The sequence below is a fragment of the Eptesicus fuscus genome, chromosome 18 (genome assembly GCF_027574615.1).
Source record: "Eptesicus fuscus isolate TK198812 chromosome 18, DD_ASM_mEF_20220401, whole genome shotgun sequence".
NCBI classification, from domain to species: domain Eukaryota; kingdom Metazoa; phylum Chordata; class Mammalia; order Chiroptera; family Vespertilionidae; genus Eptesicus; species Eptesicus fuscus.
In genome coordinates, this window is record NC_072490.1 from 39,788,871 (window position 1) to 39,802,134 (window position 13,264).

General features: G+C 41.8%; 1 long non-coding RNA gene across 1 annotated transcript; it reads left to right on the forward strand.

The window, feature by feature from the left end:
• Positions 1-8,501: 8,501 nt before the first annotated feature.
• Positions 8,502-12,961, forward strand: LOC129147126 (uncharacterized). The gene is made up of 2 exons (XR_008554464.1): positions 8,502-8,564; positions 12,512-12,961. It is a non-coding gene; the product is annotated as an uncharacterized LOC129147126 (long non-coding RNA).
• The last annotated feature ends 303 nt before the right edge of the window (positions 12,962-13,264 follow it).

Genomic DNA, 13,264 nt, shown 5'->3' on the forward strand with positions numbered 1-13,264 from the left:
TAATCCTGAAAGAATGAGAACAGGCATGTCACATTTTTGGCATGCATGTTGATACTATGTTCATGTTGGCCAATCCTAACTAACCTAGGCACCCTTTCTTACAGAGTCCAGGCTTAGCTTTATGGTTTTTATCCCCTCTATACCCTCTTGGGTGAGCACCATTAATGGATGAGAGTTTCATAGTGAGATGAAGTCACTTGGTCAGTCCTTAGCTAAATGCAAGTTTATAAGTTCACCTAGTGTGATTAATTGCCCTCCCTTTTTTTTTTTTGTATAATCCACCCCCACCCTGGAGAGAAGAAACATTTATCATATAGAAGTTGATATAAATATGGATTTTGTGGATACTGACATTATAATGGATGCTAACTTGACTAACTGATTAAACAAAAGGGATAATAGGGAAAATATTTTTTTGAATGTGTGTTTTTATTTAAAATCTGCTGGGCAATGGAACATGCAAGGGAGCAGAGGAGATGAGCTTGTGTGCCTATCTGCAGGTCTTGCCACCCTATTTGCAGGTAGCATCTGTAATTACTATGCAGCTCCATAACACACTATGCAACTAAGCTTAGGCAGATAAGATAAAGCTCTTTCTTTGTCAGACCAAATTGGAGGGCTGTCACAAACACATAAAGTCATTTAATTTTTGCCATAACAGAAATAAAGATAAGACAGCTGAGGGTGGACAGATGAATTTGGTCACCCTCTAACATTTTCATCTCAGAAACCAAACCTTTCAACTGCAAATTTAGCGCTGACACCTACTGTCACAAAGCAAACAAAAGATAACAAAGCAAAATACAAAAACAAGATACTACCAGGTGAAGCAGACCATACACATTTTTTCCCCTCCAACAGAATTAGTGATAACATTAGGAGTCATCTAGGAAAAAAGATTATATTTTTATTATACCTTTGAGAAAAAGTGAAAGGAAAGGTTAATGCTTACAATTACAAGTGTTTTTAAGCAACTTTCCATAAAGATAAGTAATCTGAACATTAATTTGTTTTATTTAACGAAATGTGTATTTGTGAATTACATTTCCTTAGAATGAGTTATTTCTTCTGCTCTCTGTTCTCTCAGCCCTTTACCCAAGTTCTGGAAAAGCTTCCTAATTTATGAGTTAACACATCTTCTGTACAAGATAGTAAGAACCAAAAGGAAAAAGATAATATAATGTTCCTTTTCTAAGTCCCAGCACTTTGAGCAGTTCTGACAAACAATTAAACCTTTAAAAAGAAATTAATTACATGAGAGATTAAAGGACAGATTTAATGACATGTTTCAAGTAGGCAGAAAAGTGCTTACCCCAGAGAAATAACCCAATATATAGGGTGTTCCCACAAAAGTATATACACTCTGAATAACTATTAATTTCAATGTTTCCTTTCAGATTTATCCCATTGGAATTAATTATTTAAAGAGTGTATACATTTTGGGAGGATACCCTGTATATATATATTCCCCCCATCAAGGGAATTTTTTTTATTGAATTTACTCGGTTAATAAAATTCTACAGGGTTCAGGTGCACCATTCCACACACATCATCTGTACACTGTATTGTGTGTTCACCATCCCAAGTCAAGTCTCATTTCATCACCATTTATACCCCCATACCCTCTTCCACCTTCCCCGCTTCTACCCCTGGCAATCCTCAAACTGTTGTCCCTGTCCATGAGTTTTTTCTCTTTTTCTTCATCCCTCCATTCCCCTGTCCAGCTCCCCCCACCACACACACACACACACACACACACACACACACACACACACACAGCTGTCAGCCTGCTCTCTGTCCATGGATCTGTCACTATTTTGCTTGTTAACATTGATTAAAATTATGCTCCAAAAATAAATGTGAAAGAATCTGTCATTCATGGGGAACTACAACACACGATGCAAATTAATACTCCGGTTCAATGGGAAGTGATTTGGCACTTTCACTCTCACTGAGTTTTAGAGGTGCATTTCCTTGGAATATTATTAAAATAGAAGAAGCTGCATCGCCTTGTCACAGCAAGATGGATTATTGTAGGATTTAGTTGTCGGGCTGTGAAATGACCCACAGCATTAAAGCAGCGCAAGCACTGATTTTTGTGGCGGCCTCATTGCCTTCAATGTGGGACGTGATGAATCGCTGCTTGAGATATCAGTGTTTCTTCTCTAAAATGCTAATCTCTAATCTAAAATGCACCCATGTATACGCACACGTTCAGTGGGATACTACAAACAAGAGAGAAAGAGAGCAAGTCGAGGAAAGAGAGCCAAGTAGATGACCACAGAAAAACGGCAAGTGATTTGGAAAATTAGTCAAAGAAAAATCAAAAAAGATAAAAAAACCAACACAATGAATCAGATGGCTTATATTATAAATCCAGCATCACTCTTTCTAAATGTCCTCAATTCTAATCTCCGCTAAATAACCAGGCTGGCTTTGCTATAGAGCACCCATATGAAAGTTAATTGTTGAACTTCACTGTTTGTCAGACAGATGATTGGATTTGTACAGACACATGAGAAATGCAATTGCCTTCATTTTTTTGGTCATTAGAAGTCCATAGGAAAAATGAACAAAAAGATGTTAGCTAGTTTTTTGTTTTTCATTTTAAACTGTGGTGTTGACATCAAATGTATGAAGTAGAGATAGGGAAACTTATTTGAGTATGTAACAATGTGCTATTTTCATTTACTGTGGACAAATGTTAGTTTATGAGTGCCATATGTAAATGTACACCTGTAGCCCTGGTCGGTTTGGCTCAGTGGATAGAGTGTCGGCCTGTGGACTTAAGGGTCCCAGGTTCAATTCCGGTCAAGGGCATGTATCTTGGTTGCGGGCACATACCCACTAGGGGGTGTGCACAAGTCAGCTGATTGATGTTTCTCTCTCATCGATGTTTCTAACTCTCTATCCCTCTCCCTTCCTCTCTGTAAATTGATTTATATATATATAATATATATATGTGTGTGTGTGAGTGTGTGTGTATAGAAGTATTATTATAAAAAAATAAATGTACACCTGTAGAATAGAGAATATGTAATGCATCAGAATATCTGTCGTAATAGTTTTAGAAGATATGTTGGGACTGAATAGGAACTATGGACGAAGGCATAAGAAAATAAGTAGCAGGAAAAGTGATAAAAATGATGACCTACCAGAAATAAAGAAAGAGTTTTACAAAAGAACTTATAAGGCTCTCTTAATAGGGGTCCAACTAGAAAGCGTAAAGGAATGCTAGTGTAATAGAAAAGTCCTGAACCTCGGGCAAGTAAACCTGGATTTGGATATTCAATCCAGAGCCTACAAATTGTGAGGCCATTTACAATTGCTTCTATTGTGAGATAGCTTAGGTTCATGTAAAACAATATAAAAGTAAGATACTTATGAACTGCAGGGCATATCACACATGTAAAGTGTAGGAATATGGTGTAGCAGTCCAGAGCATGACTTCGATCATGCATCCTCTGCTTTCACCTCATACAAGCGATGAGGCCAGTTGTTTAATCTCCCAGTGCCTCAGTTTTCTCACCTGTCACCTTTACATGGACTGTAATCAGTGCAAATAATTATGAAATTAAATGTGATGTTAAACACATAGAATATTATCTGGAATAAATTATTATACCAATAAATGTTAGTTATTATTATTCACTTTGCTATAAGCTGCTAGTAAAAAAATGAAAGTGATTACACTGTCTATATGTCTGCACAAATCCAATAATCTCTTTGATAAATGATAAAGAAGTTTGACAATTAACTTTCAAATGGGTGCTCCAGAAAAGTCAACTTGATAATTTATTTAAGATTAGAGTGACACTAGAGTGTTAGTACAGATGGTCTGATTCATTGCTTCTTTTGTTTGGTTGGATTCTAGTTTAACCTTTTTCACTTATTTTTCTGCTCTGGTTGAAGGGATATCTAATTAAGAAACATCTGATTAAGCAGTAATGAGCTCCGTCATCAGATATTGCAGAGGAAGTCTTTAATAATTTAGATTACAGAGACAGGTTATGGTTGGCTCTGGGTCTTGTGTCTGGTCTTGGGAGGAAGACAAAGGAAGAGAGGAGAGAAGAGACATGCATATGATGGAGAGCTTCAGGGGACAGCCCGCAAGTGTGCCATTTATCCAAACATCCCCTACTTCTGTATTTCATGGGTTGGTTCTCTCAGATCTTCCTTTAGGTTCCAAGTGCCTGGAAAACAGTGTGTTGCTATTGATGCTTTTAAAAAAGCAGGAGAAGATTGCTGGGCCTTGGGTTATGAGAGCCACATGCTGGCGATGAGTCTGACTCTGTGATTCTTTGACCTGGAAGTCCCTTAAGTCAGAGTCAGCACTGTTCTCCATGGTGATAGGCATATACACATAAACACACACTCATGTGCTTCTGTGCACAGGTACATGAACTCATCACATGTGAACACAGATAGTCACATGTGCCTAGAGCTGCTTCAATAAGAAATTATTTCCATTCTAAAGAACTTTTTTCAATGATATGAAACAAATAAAATCAGTTTATTCATGTTGTATTCTGACACCTCCATACTTACTGAGTTATAAAGCAGTTGACTGCTTTATTCCAAGAAATGAGTAGTATGTTGGAATTTTTTTTTAAAAATTATCATCTAAGGTTAAAACACCTTGATATCCATTTCTTCACAACCAGTCTTATATTTACCAGTGCTAAACACTGGAGTTGCAGAATACTAAGGGGAAGAAAAAGAAAACACCTTCTCAAGGGAATGGTTTGTAATAATACAAGTCAGTGGGAATTTCAGGCAAGCCACTGTGGTTTACAGAATAATAAAGAAATTCAATGCATTAAAAAAATCAAAGTGGCAAATGATGTTTTAAAGTTTCCATTTTCTCATGCAATATAATCAGTGAGCTGTGAATGACTGATGTATCAGTCCATCAGCAAGCTTCCTTGTATCACAAACAGGGAAAGTCAAGTAAGAATATAGCTTTCTTACTGAAGCATTCATGTCCTTATATTGAAAAACAAGCACTTTAATCTTTTATGAGTATTTTGAAAGGATAATTAAAATAAACATTTCTATATAAAAAATATTAGACCTCGAGCTAACACAACCTGGTCCTCCCTCCCTCCCTCCCTCCCTCCTTTCCATCCTCCATCCTTCCCTCCTTACCTCCCTCCCTTTTTTCCTCCCTCCTTTCTTTCCTCCCTCCCTTCCTTTCTTTCTTTTATCTTCCCTCCTCTTTGCCTTCTTCCCTCTTTCATACCCTCCCTTGCTTTCTCTCTTCTTTTCCTGCCTACCTCTGTTCCTTTATTATTTTCCCTCCCTCTTTCCATTCCTCCCTTTCTCCTTCCTTTCTTCCTTCCTTCCTCCTTTTTCCCTTCCCCTTCCATTTCTTCTTTGTTCCTCTCTTCTTCCATCCCTCTTTCTTGCTAACAAATGTGAAAGATGCAGAATAGCAAAAGAGAATATAATAAAAGTATAATGTCTGAAGTCAGATGGTCTTAGATTGAAATCAGTTCCAACACTGACAAATTGTGTGGCCTTGGACAAGCTCCTTAAACTCTTTAAGCCTTGCTCTTGCATTTACTAAAGGACCACTCTTATTGGGTTGTTGTGAAAATTGGATGAATCCATGTATATTACCTATTTGGCACATGGGAAGCCCTCAGAACATTTCAGTTTATACTGCTCTCCAAATTAAGAATCCTACCCAAAGATACCTCAGGATAATACTGTGTTAACTACTGATAATTTGTAATAATAGACATGATCAGAATGGCTCAAACAACACATTCTTATTTGAGAAGACACAGATGCCAAAGAAAAGGAACATTTTTAAAAATAGTCTACACCTGAAATTTTGTTTCATGTTTAGATAAAATTTGACTAGAACAAAAGAATAAAATGGAACTTTACAAATTATATAGTAAAATGAGTCAAAATTGGATGTAATTCAAGAAATTTCTACTTCCCAAAGTAAAATCTCTCTTCATGAAGTCTTCTATTTCATCATCCATGCCCAGATCCTCTGTATTGGAAAAGTTGTGAATATGTTACAAGGACACAAAAATCAAGACAAATTTGAAGAAAACGGGAAGAGATGCTGTTGTGTACAATTGATCTGTGTACAATTTAGCTGAAATGTTGAGATAGGAAATGGAAGTTTCCAGAGAGCTTTGAATGCTGATTAATGCCTACAATTGTATGCACCACTTCAAGAGAATCTACATCCAAGTTTGCATTCCCTGAGAAAGGCAAGTGAGTTTATCTTAATTTTTTTAATCCTCACTCCAGGGTATGTTTATTAATTTTAGAGGGGAAAGGGAGAGAGAAAGAGAGAGAGAGAGAAAGAGAGAGAGAGAGAGAGAAAGAGAGAGAGAGAGAGAGAGAGAGAGAGAGAGAGAGAGAGAGAGAGAAGGACAGAGAAACAATGTGAGAGAGAAACATCTATTGGTTGCCTCCTGTACATGCCCCAACTGGGGATCAAACCTGTAACCTAGGTATGTGCCCTGACCAGAAATCAAACCCACAATCTTTAGGTGCACAGGATGATGCTCCAACTCACTGAGCCACACGGGCAAGGGCTATCTTAATATTCTTTTGCTCTTTGTTTTGAGGGATGTTCTCCTTCCACAACATGTAAATTCTTATTTCTCAAATGATAATGAAGATGTACCCTCTTCTATACCACACTCTCAGATCATATAGTCCCACTGAAGGAAATTAGTCACTTTTTTATCTGTGTCCAGAGAAGCCTATACCAATATTTGTTGATCATCTCCACGAATGAGAAAAGGATAGGAGCTATTTTCCCCCCATTTATTCATTCCTCAATGCTTGACTGTCTACTGAATTAAAGGATCACAAAATGAATGAACAGAGAAACAAATGAGAAGTCAGAGGACATAGGATGAAAGGGCAGAGCAGGACAGCACAAAATGTACTGTACCCTCCACCCTGTGTAACTATGTATATAACTCCTTTTTCTTAGAAAACCACGAGAATGTAATAATTGCATGAACCTGCCAATAGGAATGTAGAGAGGTGGACTCAGTCCACCTTAAGCAAGCTGCCCAGTGTGCCTTTGTGTAACTGGACCCCTCACCCTACCCCTGACCAATCATAAATACTCTCCCTGCCCACTGCTTGAGACCCCCTTAAAGCCTTTGTGTTGGCGAGAGAAGCTCTCTTGGTCCCCGGTGAGCGCTGGAGATGAGAGCTCGTGCTAGCACGAATAAAGGTTCTCTTGCAGTTACAGCGGGTCTTGGCTCCTTCCTGGGGGGTTTTTGGGGATTCTGAACACTGGGCATTACATTTGGGGGCGCGTCCGGGATCCCCAAGCCCTCCGAGGGACCCCCAAACCCGGAGAACCTGACTGGCCATGGTAGGTGTATGTTTGTCTTTTGTCTCTTGTGTGAGCTCAAATCTGAATTTCTGGCAGTGCCCGAAGCGATCTAGGCGGACGCGCTGCTGAAGGATCACGGGCAAGAGGCATCGGGAGAAGTCTCGATCCTCTTTCAGGAGGGATGTGTATGCCCCTCAGTTTCTGGGACGAGGTGGGTCGCTCCTGCCGGTCGGCGTGAGGCCGTCGTCCACGCTTCTGGTTCTGCTCCAACGGACTCGCGTTGGAAGGATTTTCTTAAGGATCCTCTGTTTGTGTGTGTTGATTTGTTTTTGTTTTGTTTTGTGGACTCTCTTGACGGACATTATGGGACAGACTCAGTCCACTCCAAGTGAGTGGAAAGGGGAGCTTAATCTCCCCCCCCACCCCCGAAGGCCATAGAGCTTCCTCAGGCAAATTAATCAGGTGTCTGTTTAAACTCTGGTAAATATCTAGTAGGAGTCAAAAACTCGGACTGTTTGGTATATAAATATAAATGTGAAAATATTTGTTATCTCTTTCTGCTGTTTAATTTATTTAAAGATAGGGCGGACCTGCTGTGGCGGAATACAAAGGTCTTTAGCAGCTGCTGAGACACCTTTTTCAGAGTCCTTTGTTCTCCGTCAGAGAGGGAATCAGCCCACTTAGATGATAAAAATTCCTCTGTTTGTATAAATGAAGGTTTCAGTTTGCTCTGATTTGTGAATTTACTGTATTAAATTGAATTTTAAAGTTCTAAGGTTGATTTAAAAGTATCCATTTATAACATTTCAAAGAACAAAGGAACTTTTATTTACAGCTTCCTTATCTCTTTTGGTGCTCGGAGACTCCCAGCTAACAACTTCACAGGGCGGAAAGATTTACAGGCCTGTGACATCATAGTCCAACGTGGAACTAAGGCTGAAGTTACTATTAACTCTTTATAGACCCCGTTAACCGTTTGTTTAACTTACTGTTTTCAGTTATTAGGATCCTCAGAGAGGACATAACCTGGACTTTCCCTTCCTCTCTCATCCTGATTCTAATAGCATCTGTAACTGGATTAAAAATCTTTTCTTTCAGGAGGCCATCCAGGCTTTAAGCTCACAAGAAATCTTCTCCTGCGAGAGGAGAGAGGGACCCCCCGGAAGGGTTGGAGGCTCTCCCTCCTGCGAGAGGAGAGAGGGACCCCCCGGAAGGGGCTGGAGGCTCTCCCTCTCAACAGGTGTTTGTTTTGTGTTTTGTCATGTTGGTATCAGGACTGTTTGTTTTGTCTTTTTGTCTTATATTTTCTGTCATAATTGGGCCCTATATGTATATATTATTTATTGAATTTTGATTTGTCAAGGTTTTGTCAGTTTGTTATCAGTTTGTTAAAATCCTCTTAGAGGACATTGAGTGGTTCTTCCCTTCCAGTTTAACCTTTGACTGTGTGATTGAATTACGGAGCTTTTATCAAGGTTTTGCCTCTCCTGAAACAACGCTCCATGTGTAACCTGTCCCTCCCCGAGCCGGACTGCAGGATGATTTTTCCTTCAACACACTGGTCCCGCCCACTGGCCTATGGCAGAAGCCAGAAAAAGCGACGATAAGAAAATGAGGCCCCCATCAGGGGACTTAGAGGCAGTGTTCCTGTTATCTGCTTAGATCCCAAGAATATAAGAATACTTATTTACTGAAATGATATAAGGACAGATGTTTGTTTGATATTTTGTTGTCTGTCTGGTTATAATTATTTGTTCATATATAGAAGAAAAAAAACAACAACACATTTAATTTGTTTAAGGCTGAGTGCTCTGACAGGTAGCAATCCCCCCGAGTGGCCACTGGGATTCTTTTTTCCCAGGGGTGTTTTCTCTCTGTCAGAGGGGGAATCGGCCTGCCTAACAACATTTCTGTCTATATTTATTAATTTGAAGATATAAAGTTATAACAATTGTAATCCAAAGAGACTTAAAGCAGGGACCACATTCTAAAATTAACTATAAGAAGGAAGCTGGAGCTGGCAAAGTCACCAAGTCTTCCCAGCAAGCTCAAAACCTAAATGAATCTTACTTCTGACACCCGCCACCACCCAGTCTTAATCAGTGGTGGAGGAACGGTCTCAGAAGTGTTTGTCTCAATTGGCCATTAAGTTTGATATGATTATTGTACATTGTAAAACCTTTAAAAGAAAAGGAAAATATTTTATAGGCCACTTGGTCCTTGTGTGTGTGTGGCAACTCTTAAGTTATAATTTTGAAATCAGTAATTTTTAATATAAACACACTCAAGCAGAGTGGCTTTTCAGAAAGGTCAGGGAGTCTGATTACAGTGTAGGGGTCACCGGTTCCCCCACACCACCTTCGTTAGCAGGAGGCAAGCACTTTTCCCAGTGGGAACAGAGAGTGGGCTGCCAGATGAAAACGCCTCGGTGGGACCCGCGCCGCGCTCCCTGCCTCCGCCCACCCGGTGTCCCTCCCCTCCAGGGATTGTTTTAAGTGGCTAGAGGCAGCAACAAGGAGGGAAATTCCCTTGTGACCCCCTCCGCCCCAATGAGACCCAAGAACCCTCGGCAACTCCTTGGACACTTTTCACCGTGTTCTGTTAGGGGGCTTAAAGGCGGCAGCTAGAAATTCCCCATTCCAGGCTTATCAGAATCTGAGATTCTTATCTATAGGAAAAATATAACAGTTTGAAATTCAAGCGGCTGAGCCTGCTCCCTTCTCCCTCTGCCTTTTCTAAATATTTTAAAGTAATAAAAGATTTGAGGCATGATTATACATTTTTGAAAGACATAAAAAAAAGTTTAGAGACTAATTTAAAATTATAAAATTTATAAAAGTTTATAATTAGTAAGAAGAAGAACAGAGAAATATTAGAAAGAAGAAAAAGCCAGCAGCAAATAGAAAGGAATTAGTATGCCTATTGTAAGAAGCAGAGGCACAGGAAGAGAAAATGTCCTGGCAGGTTAGCTAGAGAAGCAGAAAGGGGAGACTCAGACTCCAAGGGTCTTTAACTTAGAAGAAAAGGACTGACAGGACCGGGGTTCCTTTCTATTAAGCCTCCAGGGTAACCTTACAAGTGGGGGGCAAACCTGTTAGTTTCCTGGTGGACACTGAAACAGCCTATTCAGTCTTGACAGGGCCTATGGGACCCGTAACCTCTAAGAAGACAGCAGTCCAGGAAGCCACCGGACAAATTGCCTGTTTTCCTTAGACATCAAAAAGGACTATGGACCTCGGAAAGAACACGGTAACTCATTCATTTCTGGTCATGCCAGAATGCCCGTACCCCCTATGTAGATGTGACCTCCTACAGAAACTATTTGGACTGCCATCATATCCTTTGCAGGGGATGAAGCAGGAATTATTAGGGGCAGTTGGATACTACAACCTATGGATACCGGGGCTCATAGGGATTGCTAAACCTCTAGACTCAAGTACTGGGGGAACGCAGCCACTGAACTAGACCGAAGTAGAACAATGGGCCTTTGAGGAGCTAAAGAAAGCTCTCATCTCAGCACCTGCCCTAGCCTTGCCAGACGTCACGAAGCCCTTCCACCTCCACGTGAGTGAGGTAAGAGGCATTGCCAAAGGGGTTCTCACTCAGACTCTAGGTCCCTGGAAGAGACCTGTAGCCTGTCTGTCTAAGAGACTAGACCCCGTGGCAGCAGGGTGGCCAGCGTGCCTCTGGGCAGTAGCCACCACAGCATCGCTGGTAAAGAAGGCAGATAAGCAAACTCTGGGCCAGGAACTAGCCCTAATAATACCCCATGGTGTGGAGGCCCTCCTTCGAGGTACCCTGGAGAGATAGATGTCAAACACCAGGATCACCCAGTGCCAAGCTCTTCTCCTGGACCAGCCCTGCATCCGGTTCCATAAGACACTGGCCATCAACCCTGCCAGCCTGCTTCCAGAGCTTCCAGATGATGAGCCAGAGGAACCCATTCATGACTGCACAGAGGTAACAGACGCAGTACAAACGGCTCGTCCAGACCTGAAAGATGCCCCACTATCATCACCAGACAAGGTACTGTTCACGGTTGGGAGCAGTTATGTTCAGGATGGCATCCGATGTGCAGGGGCAGCAGTAGTCACCCTGAACCGCACCATTTGGGCGCAGTCCCTAAATAGGGGAACCATAGCACAAAAGGTCGAGCTTTTGGCCTTAATCCAGGCCCTCCAATAGGAACACAGTGCCATCCACCAGAAAAGAGGGTTACCAACTGCAGTAAAAAAGGAAATTAAAAATAAGGAAAACATTTTAGCCACATTAAAGGTCATCTGGCTCTCAAGGGCAGTTGCAATAGTGCACTGCAAAGGACATCAGAAAGGGAAGACAATTGAAGCCAGAGGAAATAGAGCCGCAGACCAAACTGCCAAGGAAGCCGCCCAAAAACCAGTGGGGGCCTTTACAAGTTTTAGTAACCCTGCCGTACCTGGACCTATGCAGACCCCCTCCTACACCAAACAAGAGGAGGAATTGGCAGAACAGAAGCAAGCCATTAAAGAACCGGATGGTTGGTGTACCCTACCAGATGACAGACTGTTGGTCCCAGAAGCTATAGGTTGGACATTAGTTACCCAGTTATACCAGGCTACCCACTTGGTGTCACCAAGACTTCTGAAGTTCTACAAGGCAGGTACTCTTAGATAAAATAATTAAAAGCATAGTCACTAGAAGTAATGTCTGTGCACAGGTAAATGCTAAGCAAGGTAAGAGGGTCCCCCTGAGAATTCGGGCCCCACGGAAATTCCCCAGGAGAGCATGGGAGGTGGATTTCACAGAGATTAAGCCACTAGCGTCAGGGTATAAGTATCTGCTAGCTCTCATAGACACCTTCTCGGGTTGGGTTGAAGCATACCCCACTAGGACAGAAACTGCCTCTATAATTGTCAAGAGATTACTCCAGGAGATTATAGCTAGATTCAGGCTGCCAGTAGTCATAGGATCAGATAACAGCCCCGCCTTTTGTAGCCAAGATATCTCAAAATATAGCTCAAGCCTTAGGACAGCCATGCGCGAGACTCAAAAAAAGAATTTAACTGAATTTACCCTAGAAACCGGTGAAAACTGGACCAACCTCCTACCCTTCACCCTCTTATGGGCCAGGTGTACCCCCTACCGGTAGGGGTTTCCCCCTTTTAGAGATCATATATGATAGACCTCCCCCTGCCGCTTCCTTTCCAGGGACAGGAAGAAACTGAAAGCTGGAATTCATAACCATTCCCTTACTCAAGTCCTTACAGGCTGTGCAGTATACCCAGAAAGCCACCCATAAGCTTGTTCCTGTACAACCCTTCCAGCCCAAGGACTCGGTATAGGTAAAGAAGTTCACTGCCCAAGGACTCACCCCAACCTGGAAGGGATGCTACACTGTTATCCTGAGCACGCCCACGGCTGTTGAAGTAGATGGCGTCCAGACCTGGCTACACCACTCCCAGCTCCTGCACCAGGAAACGGTCTAGATCCTGGCAACCAGCGGCCTCACCCATGAGATCCCTAGCCTGGGCTCCACGCAGGCCAGGAGGAAACTCAACACCTGCAGGAGAAGAACTGGAATTCACTGTGGACAGTACTGTTGGGGACTGTAGTACTAAAGGCCTTAACCAGAAGTAAAAGACAAAGTAAAAATGCAAACCGTCTCATGATTGAGCCGGGTGTCCCAAGACAAGGGGGGAATGAAAGGGCAGAGCAGGACAGCACAAAATGTACTGTACCCTCCACCCTGTGTAACTATGTATATAACTCCTTTTTCTTAGAAAACCGCGAGAATGTAACAATTGCATGAACCTGCCAATAGGAATGTAGAGAGGTGGACTCAGTCCACCTTAAGCAAGCTGCCCAGTGTGCCTTTGTGTAACTGGACCCCTCACCCTACCCCTGACCAATCATAAACACTCTCCCTGCCCACTGCTTGAGACCCCCTTAAAGCCTTTGTGT